Source organism: Stegodyphus dumicola, chromosome X2 (assembly GCF_044657685.1).
Source record: "Stegodyphus dumicola isolate Sdum_Otavi_A_Nest chromosome X2, ASM4465768v1".
Taxonomy (NCBI): domain Eukaryota; kingdom Metazoa; phylum Arthropoda; class Arachnida; order Araneae; family Eresidae; genus Stegodyphus; species Stegodyphus dumicola.
This window is the reverse complement of record NC_140781.1, coordinates 99,932,126-99,946,322: the sequence shown is the minus strand read 5'-3', so window position 1 is coordinate 99,946,322 and position 14,197 is coordinate 99,932,126. Positions and strand designations below refer to the sequence as shown.

Genomic DNA, 14,197 nt, shown 5'->3' with positions numbered 1-14,197 from the left:
TACGCTAAATTGAATGATCCACGCTATAAATGTTATTATTAGAAAGCGAGTAATATTATTATACACAAGTTTCTATCTTTTGAAAGCTGAACTAATATATTTTATGTATACGTTTTATTATAACATTCAACTTCTAGTAAAACAATAGAAAAAGAATCGAGAATTACATCAGTAAGGCTCAATAAAAGCTTCTTTTTTCTGCTCTTGAAAGTGTAGCCTCCGATTACTGCTGATTCATACGAGCTAAAAATCAACAGCAATTTGTCTAGTACAATGTATTTTACTTTTCTTTTCCGTAACTGAAAACACTTTGAGCTGTCTTCTGTATTGGAGACACACTTGAAATCTTGGATTAATTCTTATCGTTAAAGAAAATAAATACTCACCTTATCTACCTTTTCCTTACTTTGTTTTGCTGCTACTATTTACAGATATCTCTTCTGCTTTGGATTTATCAAATGATAGCCAACTAAAGAAGTCCTTGTCGCTTAACCAGTAACACTTAGTGTGTTTACTATTAATTAATTTGCAACTTTTGCCTTTCTTTCATTCTAAGTATTATTCTTTAACTTTAATTTATCTTATTATATTTATATGCAAATTTTCCTTTACTGACTGGATTAAGTCAGGGATTAATTTCAAAAATTAGAAGAGCTGGAGTCCTGTGGAAGACTGGCAGCAAAGATAGATAAAATGAAATAAATAAAATAAATAAATAATGAATAATAAAATTTAAAATACTAATTAATTAACTCAAAGAAAAACACTTAAATAATAAATTAAAATATTGGAGTGTATCTCCCCTATTTCGATATCAGGCATTAATCACGGTACCACGGGCAATGACGGAATTTAAGCTCTAAATTGCTTGGAAAATCCGTGACAGATTACCATGGAATGCGTGAGAGATGATAGTCAAAAAAAAATATCTATCACGCTTGCATGATCAAACATTAAACTCCTTTTGCTTCTGTTACTTGCTATAGCTGCTGTATAAACTTTTCAAATGTTTTCGCGAGAAAAGAAAAACTGGCTAAAAGTCAATTTTTGTTTCAAATTTCATATACTGTCTTTCATTAGCATTTTATGACACAAAAATTTGTGAATTAAAAAAAAAAACTCCTACTTTTATTCTTTAAAATAAAGAGAGCTCAGGCAAACATTTATGTTAAGAAGGAAAAAAAATAATTCGAAATTTCTTCTTAAAAACCAGCTAAACGTCAATTTTATTTTTAGAGTAGGGCTGGGGATGGGTGATATGTTTGCATACCATACCTCATTAATATATTGCAACAGAAATTTGCTATAAGATCTTTAGATCCAATAGAATATACTATATATATCTTAGTTGGAATCTTAAGGAAAATGCTATATTTATCATGCTTTAATCTAAAATTATTTATTAAATTTAACATTTTCTGTGGAGAAATGAGATTAAGTTACACAGAAAGAAAAAAAAAAAAAAAAAAGAGAGAGAGAGAGATTCTCGTATAATGTAAGAATTAGATAAGATAAAGGGATTTAAAAAATTATTCTCTTTTTAAAAAGGCAATGATAATTACCTCATTCTATTCCAAGCAGAGATTCTGCGAGATCTGAAAATTATTTTAGAGGGAGAAAAAATTTATTTAAATCCAAGATGTTACTTCACACATTCACTTTATTAATAATTTGATTTGTGTAACATTTAAACGAAGAGAAATAGTTGATTTATTTTCTTTAATATACTGCATTATTTAAGGGGGGGAATTCTAAAAAATCGTAATTTTAGGTAAAATAAATTATGAGTACTAGCATAAGGTTTATAATAATACGTTAATAATGAGACGAATATATTGCTCGCTAAGTTTCCTTCAGGCAGCAGACCATCACGACACATAATTGCAAATAAAAAAACATTAACTTCATTTTAATAAAATTGTGGGATTATAAGCAATCATGTTATTAAAAGCGAATTTTGAAGGATAATACTAATAAATAATTTGCATAATGAAAGCTTTACATTCTATTGGTACACTTGTATTTTATGTACTTGTATGAGTAACCCTTATCTGGAAAAACAGTTGAAACTAATTATACACATAAAATTTTATTCAAAATTTTGTGCTTTACAAAAATCACAAATTAGTCTTATTCCCTTTTTACCTCTTCTCATGCCTCGGTTGTCAGTAAACAATGCAATGCAAATGTATTGTTGCGCCATCTCGTGGCGATTAATGAAATCGAAGTAACTGATATCTAAATTCTCGTTTTCGCAGATGACAGATGATTACTCATTTAACTTACAGCGAACGAACGTAAAATGAAAAAAAAAAAAAAAAGTAAAATAGAATGCATAAGCAGTATCTCGCCTATTTTTTCTTGTAGCTACGGGATGCATTATCTAAATCATTATGAAAGTTTTTTTTTTTTTTCTTCTTTTACTATTATTTATATCTTACGGTCAAGTGTAGTCACTTGCACAAAATTGCATGAGCGGCCGCTCACTAATTTAAGGAAAATGTTGCTGCGTTCTCATCCTCATTCAAAAGTAGGTACGCATACGTCGTAGAACAGGCAATATATACTCCAGCAGCACTGTACCATACACTGCAGTATAAAATTGCATTGTAATGTATTATTTGATGCGACTTTTGTTTACACTTTACGGAAAAAAATAATGTATTGTTTTGCAAAGAAATTATAAACAATAAAAGTATAGTTATCTATCGTTAATTTTCATTCATAGGGACCAGAAAATTATTTGAATCATTTTGACTTATTAGAAGTTCAAATAATCAAAATTATTTCGGAAAGTTCTTTCTTCTTATTTGATATATTTGGGACTTCACTTATTGCCTAAAATATTCATATTTGAAATGAAGAGAATTCACTGCATAAAAAGATTAAATATCTTCAAAACAGATATCAGTTTTGATCAAAGTGAATTTAAACAGTAAGCATCTAAAGTTTGATTTTAAAACGCTCGATCTTAAAACCTTAAAATTACTCAAAAAAAAAAAAAAAAGAAAAGTAAAAGGAAAGGAATGGGGAAAAAAACAATGCGTTGTAGTTTTTTATTCGAGAGTATGAGAAAAGATGAGTATCGAATTCGCAAACCGCTAAATTATGCAATAGAAAGTTCAACAAAACGTTAGTATCAGTGGCGCCATCTATCAGCAGTATTTAGAAATAAATATTTAAATATGCATTTTTGCATATGATTTTTTAAAAGTTTTAACGTTTGCCAACCGTATTTTTGATTTTCTTTGTCAGAATAGTTTGACTGAAAATTTCTATGACTGTTGTTGAATTGAGTGTCAGTTATGAGTGTATAGCTATTACACTGAACTGAACAAATCCTACAGGACTTCATTGTTCTTGCATTTTCACAAAGATTTATTCATGTTGAATGATTTAATTTTCAACGATTAATCGACGCTAAACCTCTAAATTATTAAATTTTTTCAGAAATATGTGATATTTTAATGCGCTGCTTGAAAACTGCGTAGATAAAAAGTTGAATGCCTAACCAGAAATTTCCCTACGTGGCCGTTTCGAAACATAATTTTATTCCTTGGTAATGCACATTAAATCAGTTTTTTGTAGACAAAATATTTTTCGACGGTAGTTCAATACAATAGTTTTTATCTACACGGTGAGCAAAGAGGGACCATTAAGCACAGCAGCGCAGAGATGTTTGCATAGCAGGAGAAGTTAAGATGAAGAATGGCGTAATTGCTCGCGAAGCAGTGTTTATACTAGGCAGGTGCATATGTACAGCTAAGCTGTGTTTGGTTAATTTTAGGTTTTAGTTCTCTAGGCAAGCAGTGTTATATAATTTGGAAAGATCTCGAATATGGGAGAACAGATGAACTTAGGGGAAGAACATGAAATATAGAATAGTCAATTTTGAGGCCGCCAAACATTTCTTAGCGCAGCCATCGTATTTTATTATATCTTACATATTTTTGCGTACGTATAGTGTACATTTTTGATGAATAAATTTATTACATTTTGCGAAATGCACCTATGAAATTGGGGCATTAATTTTGGCTTACCCTTTACATAGAACAGAGACGGAAGCGAATATTCTTATGCACGGTGTTCCACTTAGATCACCCCAACTCTGCACAACCAGATTCATCACTTGAAATACATAAAATTGCCAAAGAACTGTACCAGTACGACCATAGTTTTCGAGATAAATGAAAAAAAAGAAAATTATGACGTCATACCCAATAGGAGCAAAAAAAAACTTTACTGAAAACATGATTGCACACGTTTATACAGGAAGATATTAAAATTGACCACCCTACATATCGAGGCATGCATGAGCGCGCAGCGGAATGGCTCAGTGTGGTGTCCACCCAGTGTTCATCTTCCATGCTGCGTAAACAAAGTTCAATAAAAATACACTCAGTACCCTCGGTGGGACTCGAACCCACAATCCCCGGTTTAGGAGACCGATGCCTTATCCATTAGGCCACGAGGGCTACGATAAGATTAATGATCTACGCTATAAATGTTATTATCAGAAAGCGAGTAATATAATGATTATACACAAGTTTTTACCTTTTGAAGATTGAAATAATATAATAATTTTATGTATGCGTTTTAATATAATATTAAACTTCTGGTAAGGGCATAATTTAAGAAATTAGAAGTGCCGGAGTATTATGGAAGACTGTGACGAAGGAAAGAAAAAAGTAGTAAATAAATAAAATAGCTAAATTAAAATAATCAAATAATAAACTTAAAATAAGATTAATACTGATTTCATTTAACAAATTATTAATTAATTAATTAAATTTAATCAGTTAAATAAATAATGAATTTAAATTAAGAAAAAGGTAAAGAGATAAACAGAAATCTAATAAATTATTAAAATAATTTTAAATAGTTAAATAGAAAAAAAAAAAAAGTTTCGGACCCTGTCTTATTTGGCGCATCGGCTGGAATTACAATTCCACATAGATGCTAAGAAACAGATAAACCGATATCCATCTGAGTTTATAAGCCGTGATTAGACGTATAATGTACTATTTCAAGGGATGACAGGTACCACTCTTTTTTTGCAGCACAAGGAAAAAAGGTAAAACGATTAAAGCTGAAACAGTATGAAGATATGGAAAGAAATTTAACGGAAAAGTGTAGCTTTGAAAATAAAGAGGGAAGAGTTCAAGACGTTCTGATCACGATGTCCTGTCGATATAATTCTAGCCGTCAAGTAGAAATTTTCCCTGAATACGTTTCCTGAATAAATTTTCCTAAATACAACGTGAGCATAAACATAAGAGTTATCTGTACAAGTGACAGCAGTCTCAACCTATGTGCAAGGCTTGATTGCGAAGGAAAGACAGGCCTGCATTCAGAAGTTAGAATTTATTTTCAAGGTGCAGATCTCTCTTCTGCTTGATATTTATCAAAAGGTAGCCGCCTAAAGAAGACCTTGTCGCTTAACCAGTAACACTGAATGTGTTTACTATTAATTAATTTGCCACTTTCCTCTTTCCATTCTAATTATTATTCTTTCACTTTAATTTATCTTATTATAATTATATGCAAATTTCCTTTACTAATTGGATTAAGTCAGGGATTAATTTCAAAAATTAGAAGAGCTGGAGTCCTGTAGAAGACTGGCAGCAAAGATAGATAAAATGAAATAAATAAAATAAATAAATAATGAATAATAAAATTTAAAATACTAATTAATTAACTCAAAAACAAACAGTTAAATAATAAATTAAAAGACTGGAGTGTATCCTGTTTCGATTATCAGGCACTAATCACGTACCAGAGCCGAGCAATGATGGAATTTACGCTGTAAGTTGCTTGGAAAATCCGTGACAGGTTATCATGTGGTGCGAGAGAGATCATAGTCAAAAAATATTTCAACCAAGCTTATATGATGAACCCTGAAACTCCTCTGGGTTTAGTTGCTCATTTAACCAAAACTTGTTGTAGCTAACTTATAAACTTTTCAAATTTTTAAAAGGAAGTAAGGAGCTATATACAAGTAAACTAAGCTTCGCCTGATTTCTGAGAAAAGTTAGGTTATGTTATTTAATTACGGCAAAGCCTCGAGGGCTATCTGCCTAAGGGGATGGATGCCTTCGTGGAGGACTTTCTAAGGGAAACTGGCTCCTATACACGTTACACATGGGGAAAACCACAAAAACACCCATGCAGCTAGCCCGTTCGCGGGATTCGAACCTCGGACCGAACTACCAGTGTTCAGCGACTTTACCACTCGGCCGCTGGTGGGCTACGATTTCTGAGAAAAGAAAAAGTGACTAAAAGTCAATTTTTGTTTTAAATTTCGCATAAAATGTAACATTAATAGTTTATAACCGAAATTTTTTAAGCAAAAAAAAACCTCCAAACTATATTTGATAAAATAAAGACAGCTCAGACAATATTTATATAAAAAAGAAGAAAAGAGAAATCTGAAATTCTTAAAACTAGCTAAGATTGCTCATCTTTCAAGCTGCGTAAACAAAGTTCACGGAGCATGAAGGTAGTCTGGTCTGGTCTGCACAGTTATTGCCAAAATATCGCGCTATGCGCGATTTGTCCGGCTCATGAAAAATAAAGCCCAGTGGGTACCTGACATTAAGACTTCGTGACAGTTTGATAAAGGTCTGAGGTGGTAACTAGGGGCGACCATGTGTCGCAAAGTCTTCGAGAAGCAAGAGCAACGAGAAGCCCAATGTTCCGGAGCCGTGAGGATACTGTGCTGTATGTTTGTCTTGTTGCATAAATAAACAGAAACACATCAAACAAGTGATTCAAAAACATGTTAATTGTAATACAAGGGTGAATAACATAAAAATAAATGATACAAGCTATATACAATTACAACACATTAGATATAACACTGACCTACTGAGCAACTTCCGACCTAAGTTAGCCTAAAGGCAATAAACGGAATATGTTACTCAGAGGTAAAACCATTTACTATCTACTGACCACAACCTTAGGTCAGGGCCAAAACAGATCAGTCGGGCACCATAATATCAAAGTCAGATTTCAAAGTTTACATTTGTACAATATACAGAGTTATTTGGATATATTACGTACGTTGAAGAAATGCATCTGAAGTTATTATATTAAGATTTTCCAGAATAGTTAAGACAGGAATTGACAGCCGCCTACAGTAACAAATATGGTAACAATAATTGCAAAACGTTTAAAGTAGAAGATCATAGATAAATGTCAGTTATATATGTCAGTATATATATTAAAAACACAAGTAAATGAACAGTAAGGATCAACACCCCGTTCAGAATCTGCACGCTATTTAAATGAAGTATATAGTCATGAAAGAATCAAGTCTGATCTCTAGTGTCCAAATTTAAATGTAAATGAACATATTTTATGTTCCATAATCCAGTACTAAGTGTTTTGGCCAAAGTAAAGTATTCTGCAGTTCATGCAACATTCAAGTCATATAACTCAGAGGTACTGGAATTTGTACTAAATCATAGTAATAAAATCCAAAAGTTCAATCAAGATGTTTGTTGATTCCAGTACATAACAGTTGTCCTATAATTGTAACAATGAGTTAAAGAAGATCATACCAGACATACACAATATAGAGCAAACATTATGTTTCCATACTTGGTCATAAATGTGCCAGGAGAAAAACCATGAGTCCAGTTACATGTTAATCTACACAAGAACAGATAGCATAATATTGAGACATGCATTCATAACGTTGAACAAAAGATTACTTCAGATACAACTAAGCACGTGCTGTACACTTTATGCTGTTGCTTTTGAATGAAAAAAAAAATGTCATAACGTTTATAAGAAATCAGTTGTTACAATTACTAAAAGTACAATTTCGTAGGTAAGTCATTCCAGATATTCACTGGTTCATATAAGTCAAAACAAAATTTGAATATGCACAGATTCAAACAAGAATATTTAACAGTAAGATAGAACATAGAGTAAATATAAAAAGTTCGCGCTAGATATATGAAGAGATAAACGAAGAATGTCGATCGCTAAATTAAAGTAATTCTAAGCGCAATAGTCAACACTACATATTATTACACATTATTACATTTCAATGTAATAAAAACCTAGTTATTCAAAAATTTAGTTATTAATGCAAGTAAGAGATATACACAAAGATATACTATACTGGTTCAAATACATACAATATTACTTATTTCATATAAAACTAACTAAATACATTAAATTACACAAAACATATTACATATTGTCACATAATGCTTAATATAATTACATGTTACATATTATAATTGTAAATACAAAAGATAGATCATAACCTAATACATTTTAAAAACACAATACTTGTTACAAATCAATACACATTATAAAAAGTTGCAGTATCAAACACCAGGAGTACACCAGATATTCATGGATAAGCATAATTCCAGTCAAACAATGTTAAAATTATTGAAATAAACAATATATAAGAAAAGATTCAAACAATTAGGTTATGCACAGGAACTCTGGTGAAGTCAAATAAAACTAAATAAGAGCAAGAACATGTATGCATTTTGTTAAACTTGTTGTTACATAAACAACATTCAGTAGTACCATAAATGTGTTATAATAATTTTCCACCATTAAAAAGAAAAAAAAAAGGTATGACCATGTCAAGACAGATTGTAAGAGAGACAAACCGATTACAGATGAATTTGTCTACAAATCAGAGCATATACCAATAACAAAGTACAGTTACAAATAAGTACATAAAAACTGAAACTAAGCATTTGACATGTTAGAAGAAGCAGTCACCATGAGCAATGGGGAAACAATTATCCTATTTTAAATAAAGAGTCATACCAAAAATACAAACAAAACTAACTCATGCCATAGTAAATGCTGTAACAATTTCCAAGATAAAAGAAAAACAGCATTCAACACAACATAAAACAACACATTATTACTTGTAACATAAAAAAATTACTTTAAACTTACAATTACTAAAAAAAATTACACATTAGATACAGTAAAATATGATAGTATTCAAAATACAAATTAAGGTAAAATACAAAATGTAATGCAGAATGCAAAAACTTATGTACAAGCAGTGAAGCAGATTATGTAGGAAAATTTAAGTCCCGAGTGAGGTGGGGCGCAAGTGGTCTGTACATAGAATCCTCCTCGAGAATAATATAATTGAGTACATTTAGATCATTCATGTGACTACAGTCCTGCGCTTTCTCGAAAAAATATTTATGTTAGCTTTGTGCAGATATTCTTCTACAGTATCTAATTTTAAATCTCTGTGCAGCATCTGATTGGAAACATAGTAGTGGGCGTTAGTAATCATACGCAGTAGCTTATTCTGTGTCACTTGCAGTTTGTTTAATTCCTTCTTATGAACTGAGGCCCAGGCGGGAGACGCATAGGCAAAGATAGGGCGTATAATAGAGATGTAAATGTGCCTTTTGCGTTTTAAGTCTAGTTTAGAGGTCGAAGAAAGAAGTGGAGTGAGACTTTGAATAACTCCCACTGTCTTGCCTCTGATGTGATGAGCATGAAGATGAGCAACTAAGCCACTTTCTGTAGTTACTAGATCGCGATACACCAATTCCTTCAGATCCAATCGAAATTAAATCCAAAGGTATTAGATCTAGTGAGCAATATTACTGAACCACCGCATTTGATCCAGCGGCCTGTGTATTGCAAATCCGGGCAATCACATACAGAAGCGCTGAAATGCGCTGGAGCTCTAACATGTCGGAACCGTATTCCATGTATTGGCCCTAAGGATATGCCATCAAGGAAATCGGTTAGGCATCACGGAGAAATGTGAGCTGTTCAAGCAGCAGAAACTGTCCACACATGCGATTGTGTAGTACGATGGCCCACACATTTACAGACCAGGGAACCTAATATCTCCTCGGGCGAATTGCGTGAGGTTTCCGCTCCTATGCCATTTTCATCAAACATAATTGCTTTTTTCATTTATGCTTATCTGTTTTATGCTACTACATCATCATTTACTCCACTTTTTCATGCCATTTTATTTTACGCCAAATCTACTATCTTCAATTTTATGCTTATCTACACTGCCAAAGGATGGCGCCACAAGCATCAGGATATGCACTTGGCTCTACCATCTTTTGATTGATACTGGTTTAATAGGATACCCTTATCAAGGAATGATAAATATGTTTTGGTAAAGGCCCTTTTTAGGGCCGAATACCAATCAACGAGGACTCGGATACAGATACAGATACAGCGTGAGGTTTGTACTCTGACCCCATATGGCTTTTGTGACTGTTTAAGACACCAGCGGTTGCAAAAGTCTGATAACATTTGAAAATTCCACAAGTCGTGAAATAATTTAGATAGAGAGTTAAAAGTTGACACAGATGCATGAAATAACATGGGTTTTATTGAAACCAAAAAAAGACCAAAAAACGGTCAAGAGATAATGCTGGACAGAAAATTGTTAATGACCCCTAATAAGAATCGTGTATAAAATAAGCTGTGGTGAGAGAGGGAATCGGATGCAACAGCATTCGCCGCATGTTGACTGTACCAGAAAAGACGCTGTTAGTGAGGCTCTTCTATCAGAATGAAGAATTTCCTGCAACAGACTTCCGATCCCATCGCCATTAAAAGGGTATTTGAAAGTGTAGCTGTGTAGAAAATGATTGCCAAGTACGAAGCTACTCGTTATTTAGACTAACGGCCTCGTAGTGAGCAACAAAACACAGGTGTTACTGCTGCTCGGACAGCTCAGGAAGAAATGGAGACTCAAGCCGTTTCGTCTACGCATGAGAAATTAGTAGCTCGTTAAGCTACTTATTTTGTTTTTTCCTCAAAATAGCTATTGTACTACCAAAGTATTACGCGTTATTCACACTTTTGAGTACCATCCGGATTTTCGTTTATCCAATAAAATATTCCTTTATTTAAATAAAATATTCCTTTATTTGAAAAAGATTTGTATCTCCTTCAATATATCCATTATGCGATTATAAAGTACGATTTATGCTGCTCTTCCTAGCAAAATAGCTGAAGTAGAATTCATTTGAATGTTGCATTTATTAGCAATAATAATTTTTCAAAGGTTTAAATTAGAAATGTTCTATCTGTTTGACTAGCGATGATTTATTTTAATTAAATTTTCTTCATTAAGAAATTCAACAGAAAATGTTGAATTCCTTAATACACTATTTGCTTTAAATTTCATTTTTATTCTTGACTTTGAATTAATAAAATATCATATTAATATAGATAACTGTAAGAGCATAAATGAAGAAAATAATGAATAATTGACACAAAAACCTACGAAAGCTGAAACATTTTACTAAGATCTGTACTGTAAAGGGAAAACATAATCTTAACTTGGCGTAGATTAAAAAGAAAATTAAACTTCGGTGCATTTTCTCTTCCAGTTAAAATGCTATATAATTCCAATTTAAGCAAGCTCCGTCCGTTCAGTAAACAAAGGGGTAAAAAAATAACACCGAGTACCCTCGGTGGGACTTGAACCCACAATCCCCGGTTTAGGAGCCCGATGCCTTATCCATTAGGCCACCAGGGCCACGCCAAATTTTATGATCTATGTTATAAATGTTATTATTAGAATGCGAGTAATATAATGATTATACACAAGTTTTTATCTTTTGAAGACTGAAATAATATAATAATTTTACGTGTGCGTTTTAATATAATATTAAACTTCTGGTAAGAGTTATAAATGTTATGCCTCCGATATTGCTGATTCTACGAGCTAAAAATCAACAGAAATTGTCTAGTGCAATGTATTTTAATTTCCTGTTCCATTATTGAAAACACTTTGAGCTGTCTTCCGTATTCGAGACACGCCTGGAGTCTTGAAATGAATTCTTATCGCTAAATGAAAATAATACTCGCATATCTTACCTTTTGCTTAGTTTGCTTTGCTGCTATTATTTGCAATTTGCACATCTCTCTCGACGCGACGTTAAATACAGTCTTATTTCGTGCTTTTCGCCATGATAACAAGGCCCACCAGCGGCCGAGTGGTAAAGTCGCTGAACACTGGTAGTTCGGTCTGAGGTTCCAATCCCGCGAACGGGCTGTCTGCATGGAAGTTTTCGTGGTTTCGTGTATACGAGCCAGTTCACCTTAGAAAGTCCTCCACGAAGGCATCCCTCCTCTTAGGCTGATAGCCCTCGAAGCTTTGCCATAATGACACGCACACACACCCCAGTTGGGCTTGCGCGAAAATATAGGGTTACTTTAAACGTGTTATATTTGGCGCTTTATCGCAAAGAAAATATATTTCGATTATTTAGGAAAATGAACAAAGCATTGCTGAGAGAATGAATTATCCATACTAAGTTTACACTGAAGTGACAAAAGTCATGGGATACCTCCTAATATTTTGTCAGTCCTCCTTTTGCACGGCTAAGTGCAGCAACTTGACGTGGCATGGACTCAACAAGTCGTTAGAAGCCCCTGCAGGAATATTGAGCCATGCTGCCTCTATAGACGTCCATAATTGTGAAAGTGTTGACGGTGCAGGGTTTTGGGCACGAACTGACCTCTCGATGATGTCCCATAAATGTTCGATGGGATTCATGTCGGGCGATCTAGGTGGCCAGATCATTCGCTGGAATTGTCCAGAATGCTCTTCTAACCAATCGCGAACAATTGTGGCCCGGTGACATGCCGCATTGTCATCCATAAAAATCCCATCGTTATTTGAGTACGTGAAGTCCATGAATGGCTGTAAGTGATCTCCAAGTAGCTGAAGGTATCCATTTCCAGTCAATGATCGGTTCAGTTGCACCAGAGGACCGAGTCCATGCCATGTAAAAACAGCCCAGACCATCATGGAACCACCACCAGCTTGAACAGTGCCTTGTTGACAACTTGGGTCCATGGCTTCGTGGGGTCTGCGCCACACTCGAACCCTACCATCAGCTCTTACCAACTGAAATCGTGACTCATCTGACCAAGCCACGGTTTTCCATTCGTTTAGGGACCAACCGATATGCTCACGAGCCCACGAGAGTCGCTGCAGGCGATGTCGTGCTGTCAGTAAAGGCACTCGAGTCGGTCTTCTGCTGGTATAGCCCAAAGAAGACAAATTTCGCCGCACTGTCCTATCGGACACGTCCCTCGTACGTCCCACATTGATTTCTGCGGTTATTTGACGCAGTGATGCTTGTCTGTGAACATTGACAACTCTACGCAGACGTCGCTGGTCTCGGTCGTTAAGTGCAGGTGGTCGGCCACTGCGCTGTCCATGGTGGGATGTTATGCCTGAAATTAGATACTCTCGGCACACTCTTGGCACTGTGGATCTCGGAATGTTGAATTCCCTAACGATATCCGAAATGGAATGACCCATGCGTCTAGCTCCAACTACCATTCCGCGTTCAAAGTCTGTTAATTCTCGTCGTGCGGCCATAATCACGTCAAAGCCTCTTCACATGAATAACTTGAACACAAATGAAAGCCCTGCCAAAGCACTTCGCATTTATACATTTTCTACGCGATACTACTGCCATCTGTATATTTGCATATTGCTATCCCATGACTTTTGTCACTTCAGTGTATATGTAGTTTATATAACTTTTTTTAATTAATGTTATTTATCTTCATCTTTAGAGTCTTTAATCCTAAAAACTGTTTGAAAATTTCAGGCTGTTTATGACACAGGACATAAAATTCCGTTTCGGAAAGAAAAATAGTATAGAAAATTAACAAACTTTTGAAGATGCTTATTATTAATTTATGGTTTTTTCCTCATAATGTGGTAAACTCATATGAGAATAAAGTGAATTAAAAAAAAAAAAAAAAAAAGAATCGTTTGCCTGAAAGAGAAAATTACTAATGTATTTAGTAGTAAACTTGAGAAACCTTTTTTTCAATCACAATTTTATGTCAGTATGTATGTAACAGTAAACTAAGTAGAAAATATTAAATGCATTTCAAGAAGTAAATATGCATGATTTGTATGTATAGATTATAAATCAAAATATATTATATACATTTTGTATACATACATTTCTGAATACACACATACGTTTCTGAACGCAGTTCCAATAACAGAAGAGCGCACCTCTGATTTCTATAAACACTGACATGTAGAACTCAAATTCAGTATTAACTTTCCTCAATGAGTTGAACTTTACATTATCTGAATTTTTTAAACACTCTGTTTAGTTTCAATTCATGAAAAACTGTATTTTTCTGCATAATGAAGCTTTTGATTGCAGATAATTTT

General features: G+C 33.7%; 1 non-coding gene across 1 annotated transcript; it reads right to left on the bottom strand.

The window, feature by feature from the left end:
• Positions 1-4,402: 4,402 nt before the first annotated feature.
• On the bottom strand, positions 4,403-4,475 carry TRNAR-CCU (transfer RNA arginine (anticodon CCU)). The gene has a single exon. It is a non-coding gene; the product is annotated as a tRNA-Arg (tRNA).
• Positions 4,476-14,197: the final 9,722 nt, after the last annotated feature.